Source organism: Triturus cristatus, chromosome 10 (genome assembly GCF_964204655.1).
Source record: "Triturus cristatus chromosome 10, aTriCri1.1, whole genome shotgun sequence".
Lineage (NCBI taxonomy): Eukaryota > Metazoa > Chordata > Amphibia > Caudata > Salamandridae > Triturus > Triturus cristatus.
In genome coordinates, this window is record NC_140593.1 from 345,059,341 (window position 1) to 345,071,404 (window position 12,064).

Consider the following 12,064-nt stretch of genomic DNA (forward strand, 5'->3'; position numbering starts at 1 on the left):
TGGCCTTTGTCAAATTCCTTCCTAAATGTCCCTCATGGGCCAAATTAATGAGCTTGCACCTAAGATCACGAGGAGGTATCACTCGATTACCCCTCAGTAATTTCTCATCGAAAACACATGTCATTCTTAACATTAATGAAACATTTCAGATGTTCAGGAACATCGTTATGTGCTGGCCACCCTTAAACTGAAAATGTATTGACCATTTCCAAATCACTGTCACTATGAGAGGCTAAAGACCCTTCGTCTGAGTCAACAGCAGACTCGTGTACCCATCCTACCAGAGAATTTAACACCTCCACACCAGATTGATCCAGAGGTAACCTTGAAAGACAATCCGCAATGACATTCATTGATCCAGGAACATACTCTACAACAAAATTAAATTCTGACAACCCCTCCATCCAACCTTTGATTCTAGGGGAAACATTTTCAACATCTCTACATGTGAAAATTTGACATAAAGGACAAAGATCAGTCCTAACAACTACTGGTAAACCCCAAAGGTAAAACTTGAAGTGATGAATAGCCCAGAAAACCGCCAACGCCTCTCGCTCAATCACTGAGTAGCGTTCCTCAGCACCCCTGAGTGAGCGAGAGGCGAAAGCAACAATCCTGGACTCACCATCCACAACTTGTGATAAAACTGCTCCCAACCCAAACATACTAGCATCAGTGGACAAGATTGTTTTCTTGCAAGCATCAAAGTGCCCCAACGTGGGCATGTGACTGATTACACTTTTAATAGCGTTGAAAGCAGAAGAACATTCATTAGGCCATGCAAATTGAACACCTTTTTTGAGTAGCAACCTTAGAGGAGAAGAAACACAAGCAAAATTAGGAATGAATTTTGAGCAAAATTCTGCTGATCCTAAAAATGAACGAACTTGGTCTTTGTTAACAGGTACAAGAGCCTTCACAATACTTTCCGCTATGTCAAGTTTAGGACTAATTCCTTCAGCAGAAATTGTATGTCCTAAATAGTTCACAGAAGACACACAAAATTTGCACTTTTCCTTTTTGATAACAAGACCAGCATCTTGTAGCCGTTGTAAAACCTTCCACAACACTTTGTCATGATCCTGTTGGTCCTTCCCATAGACCAGGATGTCCTCTTGAAAAATTAGAGCTTTGGGTAAACCTTCTAAAACCTTATTCATGACCCTCTGGTAGCAAGCTGCAGCGGAAGCTAGACCAAAAGGCATTCGAATGAATCTGAAAGCCCCTAAAGGTGTTACGAATGATGCCAGATGCTTGGAATCTGGATGTAAAAGAACCTGATGGTAGACAGATGACAAATCCATCACACTGAAGAACCTGGTGTCTATAATTAGAGCAAGGGTTTGAGAAATATTTGGTAAAGGTTGCCTGTCAACCCAAATATGTCTGTTAAGACCACGCAAGTGTACACACATGCGAATCCATTTATCACCATTTTTGGGTGCCAAAACTATGGGAGCCATCCACTCAGAACATTCGATCTCTTCAATGACACCTGCAGATTATAGTCTCTTGAGTTCTTAATTCAAAGATTCCATCAACAAGTGTGGAACTTTCCTAACTTTGCTGACAAAGGGTTGAGCGTTATGCTTCAAAACAATTTTGTGTTCATAGTTTTTGAGTAAACCAAGCTGATCACTAAATATCTTGGGAAACTGTGAACATACATCATCAGATAGCAAACCAGGGGATAAAAGTAACACTTTTCCTGGTGAATTGGGATCTAATTTAATCCCCATGTCCCTCTGGTGCCTCCACCCAAGAAGATTATCTCCTCTTTTTGCTACATACACTTTCCCAATGGTGTCTCTGTCTTTGAACTGAATTATTTTAATTACAAATCCTAAAACATCAATTTTGACCCCACCATAACCTACTGGGTTGATGTCTGGAGGAAAAAGCTCAGCTTTATCAAGATCAAAAACAGTATTCCAATTAGCATCACCCACCATAGTGTATGGTGACCCTGAGTCAGCCAAAACAGAAAATCGTTCACCACCAATGAACACTTCACACTCAGGCATATCAAGTGTATCACCATCGACAACACCATCCTCTCTTATACTGCAAATAAACTTTTTCTCTTGTTCGACATGTTGTACAGTTTGATTCCCACCACTACGACACACACGTGCGTAATGGCCCCTTTTTCCACACTTATTACAGACAACAGACCTTGCAAAACAATTGGAACTATTTGGTAAATGGCTGTCACTCCCACATCTAAAACATTTGAAACTATTCCTGTTGTTTCTAAACCCAGAATGTTCAGTATCAGGAGATTTATATTTTGATCGAGATTGTTCTGAATTAAGAGGTTTCTTATCTCTCTCACATTGACTTCCTTTGGATGCCCCTTTGAAATAATCTTTCTTAGATTCATCTCTTTTAATTTCATGAATAGCTCTATCATCTACAGTAACATCATAAGTTTTCTCTACTTTCATCTCACGTACCCACATGTTAGTGTTCTCCATGCTTTCTACAATTGACAGTGTATCCTTGAGGTCAGGATTTTTAGCAAGAAGCTTTTGTTGAACTTTCGGGTCATTCGTGCATCTAACGATTTGATCTCTAATAAGAGAATCTGTAAGTTGCTCAAACTCACAGGTACGAGCTAATGTTTTTAAAGTAGCTACATAGCTGCTAATCTTTTCTTGCTTGCCCTGGATCCTATTGAAGAACTTATGGCGTTCTAGTACAACATTAATTTTTTAACCAAAATGTTTTTCAAGCATCATAACAGACATATCATAGACATTTTCAGGCTCACCCTCACCACGCCCTAAGACAATTTCATCTAAACTGTCATAGACATGTCTTCCTTCAACTCCTACGTTATGCAAAAGTGTGGCTGGTTTCCTTACCGCTGAAAATTTCTCTTCTCCAAATGCTAATAAATATGAGTCAAACAGAGGCTTCCACCTTTTCCAAGGTAAGATGGGATCACCAACATCAGAGCGAAATTGTGGTGGTTGAGACATGCCAGAGGAGGTCATTATGAAGAAAATAACATTAAAAAAAATAGAGTGAGCAGATGCAAAACAAAATGGTTGCAAATGAAGTATACAATAACTGAAGTATGTCATATAATTCAATGAAAATTATTTGTAAAAGTACTAGCAATCATAATGAATCTATTGAGGTAGATAATATGTGTGAGAAATGGATTGAAATTTTTTTTACACACCACTAATATACTGTTCTGAAGCTATAATCAAAAGAGAGATTAAAATTGTGCACAAAAGTGAATTAATTGTTAATGACTGAAAATTACCCCTTTTTTAATTTTATTTTTTTAAATTGACTGCGCAGCTGTGCGCATCGGCGAAGTACTTAGAAACATGTTACAATGGTAATTCAGAATTGAAACTAAAGCTCTTCACTGACTGTAACGTTAACACGTTGTTTCCAGAAATTAATCAATTGTTAAATTATAAGTGTGCGTATCACTGATACGCTCCCCGGAGTGTGCACAACGTAAAAATTTAAAAGTTCAAACTTTCACAACTGTGTGGAATCAGTAAGCAGAATATCCAACGTGGTTGGCAAGGATGTGGTTGGCAAGAATGCAGAATTAAAGATGGCGGCATATAGTCCGCGTTAGCCCGGATGGCTCACAGCACGCAAATGCAATACAGCATGATCTGCGTCACATGCATAGATGCAATGCGGTAGCAGTAAAATCCGAACAGGAGTGCGGTCAACGCACAGACTCACACGAAGATCCACGTTCTTCTGACAGAAGGTAAGGAGATTTACAGTGCGCGAGCGAGCGCAAGTGTGATTCAAACAATGCCAATGCCACCGTTAAAGTCAGATACAATTCAGGATGAAAAATAAGGCGGCCGTGAGGAAAACACAAGAAAGCAATGTCACAAATACCTTGCCAGGAAAAGACATGATAGTAGTCTCAATCAATCCTCACAACGAGTGAAGAGTCCAAGCCAAGACAATTAAATATAGATCTTGTCAATCCAAGACAGCGTAGGCAATCTTCAAAGTAAGGAATACTAGGAACACGGAGATAACTTTGAAAAAGTAATCGCTCACAATTAAAAAGTACCTGAGACTTGTTCCATCAAATTAAAGTCAACAATGCTGTACTGGGTTCGCAGGGGAGGCTGGTGGTCATCAAATCCTGTCCCCTCACAGGTACAACTGTACCAGTGTAAAGAAGTCCAATGGAGCACGTAGAGAATTTGAAGAGTATTTATTTCAGAGTACATGTAATGGACCACCAGCCCAAGCATCAGTAAATCTCCAACTGCCTAGGATGCAGCCTTCAAGAAGCTAGAGCATTCTGTTGCCAAGCCATGACTCATGGAATGCAGGGACGCAGCCCAGCAACACAGGTGAGAAGAAATAGAGGCAGGACACAGGGTAAAAGGAGGTGTAGAAAATATATATGTAAAACCACAACACTGACTCTAGCCCTATTTATCTGTCTAGTAAGGAGACTAGCGTGAGTATTACCCATCAAGTAACTGATGTGTGCTTTAAGTTTGCAACATGGAATGTGGGTGGGGTGGATACTGAAATACCTTGGAAGCATTGACTGGGCAAACTTTATTTCTGGTTTTGATGTTATATGTATCCAAGAAACGTGGATTTTTCTTCCCACTTCTTAGGCGCTTTACCCTCTCAAGCTGGATGGGCTAAAGGAGGGATTCAGATACAGATATCCAATAAGCTCCCTGTAATTGGTAAAAAGTTAAAGTCTGTCATTCCACACTCACAGTTGTTGTGTCTATCCATCAAGGCAGGCAGGGATTTGGTGTTGGTTAATTTCTATACCAATGTCTATGACTACTCTCGTAGTAAGGTGGGTCATGCACACGACCTAGGTTTGGAAACATGTCTGCCCCCTATGTGCACCAATTTCATATTACTATGGGCCGACGACTTTAATATTCAGTCTTGCCCCTTACACCAATCTGGATGGGGAGGGTTCTGTGCATTTTTGCCACAATGAGTATGGGGATGCACTGAACTCAATTATTTTCAAGAATGATCAACAGATGTTGAAGTGTAAATGTGGTGCTAATGTGTAACAAATTACAGCTTTTACTGGAAGAAATGCCTCCACTGTCATCGATCAAGTACTGGTGTCTCTTTTGCCAGCTATATGTGTAGTGCCCCTAGTATTGTACAGTCTGTAATAAGTGATCAGGACCTGTCACGTGGCCCATAGGGACATTGTCGTTTTTCTCTAACTTGGCTTGGGCTCGTTGCAGCTTGCCTGGTGTTTTTGTGCACGTTCCTACACGTCTGAATTTTTGCAATAGTTTCAATGATTAAATTCACATGAGGGCTCATTGCTGTGTTCATTCTCTGCATGTTCCTGGGATTTTGACTGAACATTATGTGCAAGGTCGAACAACAATGCCCCTTGTTATTTTGTTCTGGTTAGGCCATAGACCTTAGACAAAATATACAGATGCACCTATTGTTTGGACAGCGTACTTTGGTTTTTAGTGAGGTACATGAATAGGTGACACACACTTGGAAAGGGACCTTTCCAGGGAAAAGAGCAAGACAGTACCCATGATGTAGATCTACCATCTATAAGCTAAGGTATGGGGTCTGCTGACAAAGCCCAGAGATCTTCAATTACATAATAACACTTCTTAGCAAGGGGAGTGAGGTTAGTCACTATAGTCTTTTCTCCATTGTCTTTCTATGATGACATCTCCCTTCATGAAATATGGACCAGCTACTATTCTGACTATATTTGTACTATGCATTTTCCTGCTTGTTGTGGCACGTATACTGCATGTTAGGGCATGTTAGTTAAAATAAATATTTTTAAACTGTTTCGTGTCTCTGTCAGATCTTATTGTGGACAAGTACAAGAATGCGAGCGAAAGGGTGTGTCTTGTTACCGGGATTCCTGAGAGCTCTGGGAGTGTTGTGTTCTGGGGTGTCTAATCATTTGTTTCTCTGTGAGTGAGTAGGAATAATTAAATGGCATACACTGATGACAAAGGCAACAGACTGAGCAAATCACAGTTTTGATCCACCTTGGTGTTGTCCTTTTAGGGGTCCCCAGCAATCTGGTTAAAAGGCAACTGTACAGTGATTCTGCCTCCACTACCTGGTCAAAAAGAAAATCGCTACATTTCCATCGAACATGTCAAGCTACACCATATGGTCGATACAGAATAGTATACCTCCCAGCATTCCAAGACGGGATCTTTGACTGAATCCAATGGCTTCTGTTTCTTCGACTACTCCCCAAAACATTGTCAAGGTAGCTGGAAACTTCAATTGATTTATTGCCTGTTTAATATTCTACATCCACAACTGTGGATATTTAGTATGCTTCTCCTCCCGTTGGGGTTATAATTGACATTCCTGAAAGTACAGTCAATTCACCTTCTACTGAATCACAACCACCGTTGTTTCAGCTGGGGTCCAGTGGTTACTATATGGACCGCACTAGCTTTTCTTCTGAATCATCTTCGTCATCGTCATCTGTAGCTGAACCCCCTACACGTACCAGTCTTTTCATCTCCTGGTTCAAAAAGACGTACCTAGTCCCTCCATGGACATACGTCTGGATGGTGCTGACAAAGGTGTTCCTTTTCATGTGGATTGGGTTCGTGACTGTGTTTTTCCTCTTGATTAATGGCCATTATTTACCTGAAGGCTCTGCTCTGAACTTGGTTGATGGTGTTCTGGCCCCCACACGTCGTCCCACAAAAAGAAACGTGATCAGGCCCTAGTTGATATTTCGACATTCCCTGTTGCTGATGGCATTGTTTGGGATAAGATACCATACGGTATCCATGGCCCGGAGAAACTTTTGAACATTCCATACGTTTTCCGCATTTCCTTAGGAGAGGTGGTTTTGCCTGACATACACTCTGATGACTGGGATATCCATGCTGTTCATTCTTTGTACTCTGACTTGAAATATTATGCTGCATTTGACACTGAAGATTTGTATATAAATTTTGCAAACTGAGCCGATTTGTTCTGTTGTCAAAATTATGGCCTTCATTTTTTACACAAGACCAACACTCTGAGACCATTTTTTAAATTTTGCCCAATAGGAGCATTGCTCAAACTCTTTGCAGGGGAGTTCAAGGACACAACAGAGTAAATGTATGTATTTTTCTAGTTATAGTCTTTCTGACCCTCAGTCCTACTTTTACAAACTAAAGATACCGTCCCGCACTAAATTTATGTTGACCCACACAAAAGTTAGTTTATTCCTCGTCCTTCATCAATGATTTGTCAGTGAAGGGTTATGAATATTGGAAGGACACGATTTATTTGAAATCCATTTGGGATTGTAAAAATTGTCAAGTGCAGGGCACAGAATCATTGCATCGTGCATGTCTGATACCGTCTCAACTCATATTTTTAAATGCAACTGTACAACAGACTACTTGTTTTGGTTTAGCCACGGACAAAAATCTAAGTATTCCCTCAATTCCTTTATTGGCCCCGTATGATACATGGCAAACACATTCCAACTATACAGTTGAAGACTTAGCTGTCATGTTTCAGAATGGAAAAACAACAGTTGATGGACAGACTGCAGAACAATGTCATACATTCACCCCAGTACAGAGATCTGGGCCTAAATCCATCGTTTTTTTGCTCACCATGCCATTCCAGTTTGAACCCAGCCATATGCAAATCAGTCTTGACCCTGTGCCTCATGGGAACAGTCCAGCCCGAACTACCAAGCCAGGTCCTCCCTGGACTGGAAACAAACATCCTAGGACCAGTTTCGGGGTTTCACCCCTCTTCAGCCAGGATAGCTTGATTCCAGTGGCATGGAGAGCACGGGACCGACGTCTGGGCATACCCTTCCCACTCGGGGTGACAAATGGAAAAAAACAGTTGATGGACAGAATGCAGAACAATGTCATACATTCACCCCAGTACAGAGATCTGGGCCTAAATCCATTGCTTTTTTACTCACCATGCCATTCCAGTTTGGACCCAGCCATATGCAAATCAGTCATGACCCTGTGCCTCATGGGAATAGTCCAGCCCGAACTGCCAAGCCAGGTCCTCCCTGGACTGGAAACAAGCATCCTAGGACTGGTTTCAGGGTTTCACCCCTCTTCAGCCAGGATAGCTTGATTCCAGTGGCATGGAGAGCACGGGACCCACGTGTGGGCATACCCGTCCCACTCGGGTGACAAATGCAAAAACAACAGTTGATGTTTCAGAATGACACACTTAACTCTTCCACTATTGATCCCTTGGGATGGTTATTGTGGCCAACGAATTCCAATGCATCTCGATTGCGCTTTCTGAATAGTACACAGGGGTTTACACAAAGTAGATCAGATCCACATTTCCCACATTCCCATACAGTTACCACATACTCAGTGAGTAAATTGTGTCAGCAATGGTTGGAACATTCCATAATGTCATCTGTAAAACAACAACTGTTTCAGGCACATGATAGCAGAATTAATTCTTAAGCAGCCTAATGTGTTGTTCCTACTGAGGTAGTTGCTATATGAATTAAAAACCAACCACTAATGTCTAGTTTATATGTTGCCACAGTAACTGCATATCAGTGAGTACATTGCTAGGCTATATGCCTTAACTGATTTTGTGGTTGGTTTTTAATTCATATAGCAACTACCTCAGTAGTAACTCTGCTGAGTTAGTATTTTTCCCTCGTTCCCTTACTTGATTCCTACTGACAGCCATTTCCCGTCAGCATGCTCCCTTGCACACAACCGTTCGCATGTGTGTGCTAATTAGCTCCGCCCTGCTGCTGGTTTCACAGCTGACACAGCCCTTAAGTACTTCCTGGCTCACTCTGTCTCCCTCTCTCACTAAACGTGAACAGCCCAAGCAGCATGACACGCTGAGCTCCTCTCCCAAGACTTTTCAAATATGAACTGGGAGTGACTTTAACTGTAAGTACTATGACTGCGCATACACTTTTACCATCATTTAATATTTACCTTGGAGTTTCTGACCCCCCACCCTCCTTTTGCTCTTAACAGAAACTTATTGGCAGCAAATCATTAAGCGCAATTTATACAGCTGACCCTGCCTTTCAAGTTTACACAGTAAGTGTTTCCTTTCACTACTTTCCTTGCAAGCGCCCTTCACGGATGCACACCAGTTTCTAATTACTGCTCTAACTCCTTTACAGCACGTGATATTCTCACGCTTGTACCGTCAGCAAATTAATCTGGGTGAACTCGTCTACCCTCAGCTATTTTCTGAAGCCCTCAATTGCTCTTCCTTAAGCTACGAATAATTGCATCAGTAAGTCTACTCTGAGTGTTCTCCCTCTCCCCCCTTCTCTCATTTAGCGTGTTGCTACCCAGCTTCATCTGCACTCTCAACTCTGCCTTCCTACTAGCGCAAATTATTCCTTGTACTCCCACCTATGCTTGCATATTAACATGCAGCATTTTCACCATTACTGGTCTTTTGCTTCTGAATCGCTACTATTTATCTTCTCTTTTCCACCGTTTAAATACTTTCACCACTTGTAATTTACATCGTTGACTTTCGCTTCCGAATTGCCTTTAAATCATGTCTTTCGCTTCTGTATTTGCCTTAATTCATGTATTTCCACACCTACCTTGACCCCTAGACATGTTATACAGAATAATTCAGGAGTATTATATATGTCATTATGTTTTTTATAAACAGGAGCCTCTGATTGTATTAATTATACTACATGTAGGGATCAAACTATAGCTTATTTATTTGCCAGTTTTTCCTCATTTTAGATTCAGCTTGCTCACCCGTTATATGTGCTGATGATGATCTCGAACAGTTGAGATCGAAACGCCATTGACCCTTTACAACAAAACTCTTCCTATTCTATAAAGTTGCTTGAGGTGTTTCACACTATTGTTGTCAATGCGATGCCGTTATTTTAAACTTCACCATCACTCTGCATGTCACGCCTCTTTCACTTATTGTGTGAGCACCTGAATTCTATTGTTGTGGAAATAAATGTTTCACATGAACTGACTTATGTCCCTATGTACATTAATATTTTTTTTGCTCCTTTAAAATAATTAATCTTCAACTCTCTAACCATAAGTGCTCTCCTTAGGATCACTTTATTATTGGACCTTTTGGCCACACACGAACCATTGTTTTTTACCGCATATTTCACCCCAGGTTCACGTATTGGGGTATCCTTGTTTTTCTTAAAGCCTCGCACTCTGCAGCATGAAAAACACTTTAAAATGTATGTAATGCTACCATTAATGTAATGTGACATGCCGGATGCTGTGATCTTACGTTGTACTGCACAACGGCACCTTCGTACATGTTAAGGGGCTAATGATGCAGCATGAGCTCTACCTCTTTGGTGTCTGTGAGGCAGATCAGGGATAGTCTCCCTTGTATCACCATGTTTAGTCAGGTTTTAATCAGGTGCTAAAAACCTGCGTTCATCGTGGCTTAGCGCGAATTTTGTTATCGCGGGACAACATTGTTAATACAGCGAAGTGTTGTTAGCGACTTTTAACGTGTTATTTTGGTTAGGAACGCCTACCTTGCATGTCATTAGCTATAAATATCGCTGACATGCAAGGCGATAGAAAAAGCGACAGCTAACGCCTGAAAGCTTGTGCTAACGCATGTTAGCGCAGGCTTGATAATAGGGCGATAAAAATATCGCTGCTTTTTCGGCAAGAAGTGCCGCAAAAGCATCGTTAAGGCCCATGATAATATGCCACTAAGGGTCAAAAGCGGGAGGATCAAAGCTATCTACAGAAAAGGAGGAAGACAACAGGTGATGTCTGCACCAGCCCTGGTATCACCAAGGTGCGTCAATTGTGGCATGGGCCAACATCAGGGTGACATCTGCCCAGCCAGAGGCAAGACCTGTTCCAGGTGTGGAAGGCCAACCACTTCTCCCACGTCTGCAGGAGCACTGAGGAGGGCCAGAAACCTCAGACACAGCACAGGCCACCTGCCACATTGAGACACCTGGCACTGGATGACAATGCGTCCAAAGCAAACGATGGTAGGCCTACTCTTCGAATGAGGACCTCTTCAGCGGAGACAATAATGTCTTCAATATCTTTGCCACACTGCCGGAAAATGGATACAGGTAGCTGGCCCCAAGTGCACCATCATGGACGGGGAGGTGGCAGTGCCCACCCTGATTGACATGGGGGCCTCTGTCAACATCATGGACTATGAACAATTTGAGCAACTCTGACCCCGACCCCAACTGTGCAGGGCAAAACCAGAATTTCCATTTACAGTAGCAAGCACTCACTACCACTGGCTGAGGCTGCAGAACTTGTCATAGGGAAAAGGGACCACCAAGGATGGGACGGTTACCTTGCTGAGCTGAAACACCACGAAGAATCTGGGCCTCGTCTTCTTTGCCCAGCACATCCACACAGACTAGGCAGCCATAAACATGAAAGACTTCCTTGGCCTGTTCCAAAGCTTTGGTCATCTGAAAGATATCAAAATCAGTCATCACATTAACTCCATTTGCCCTGTGGTGTTGCACCACCAACGGCTCCTCAACGTTATAGAGAAGGTGGTGGGTCCCACCCCATGGGTGTCCACCCCATGGGTGTCACAAGAAGTTATCACACCTAAACAAGACAACCGAGGGTGGTGCACCTTTGTGTGGACAAGCGCCTCCCAAACATGGCGATAAAATTGGAACATCACCTGATGCCAAAGATAGACAACATAATCTCAGACCTCAAAGGGGCACAGTGGTTCTCCAGGTGGGACCTAATGCAGGATACCACCAGCTCGAATTGGATCCCGCATGTGTCTACATTACCACCTTCTCCATCCAACATGGCCTCAAGAGGTACAAGTGCCTCAACATCGATATCTCGTCTGCAGCTGAGGTCTTCCAAAATACCATATTGGAGGTGCTTTAGGGCCTCAAAGGGGTGCTGAACATAAGTGGCGATGTCCTGATATTCTCCACAAAGATGAAGGAACATCACACACCTATGCAACACATTCGTGCACTTGGTGGAGCGTGGAGTTATGTTTGCGCAAGGAGGAGTGCTCCTTCTTTGAGTTGTCAATTGAGTTCTTGTGTACATTTTCTCCAAGGAGGGAATGAGGA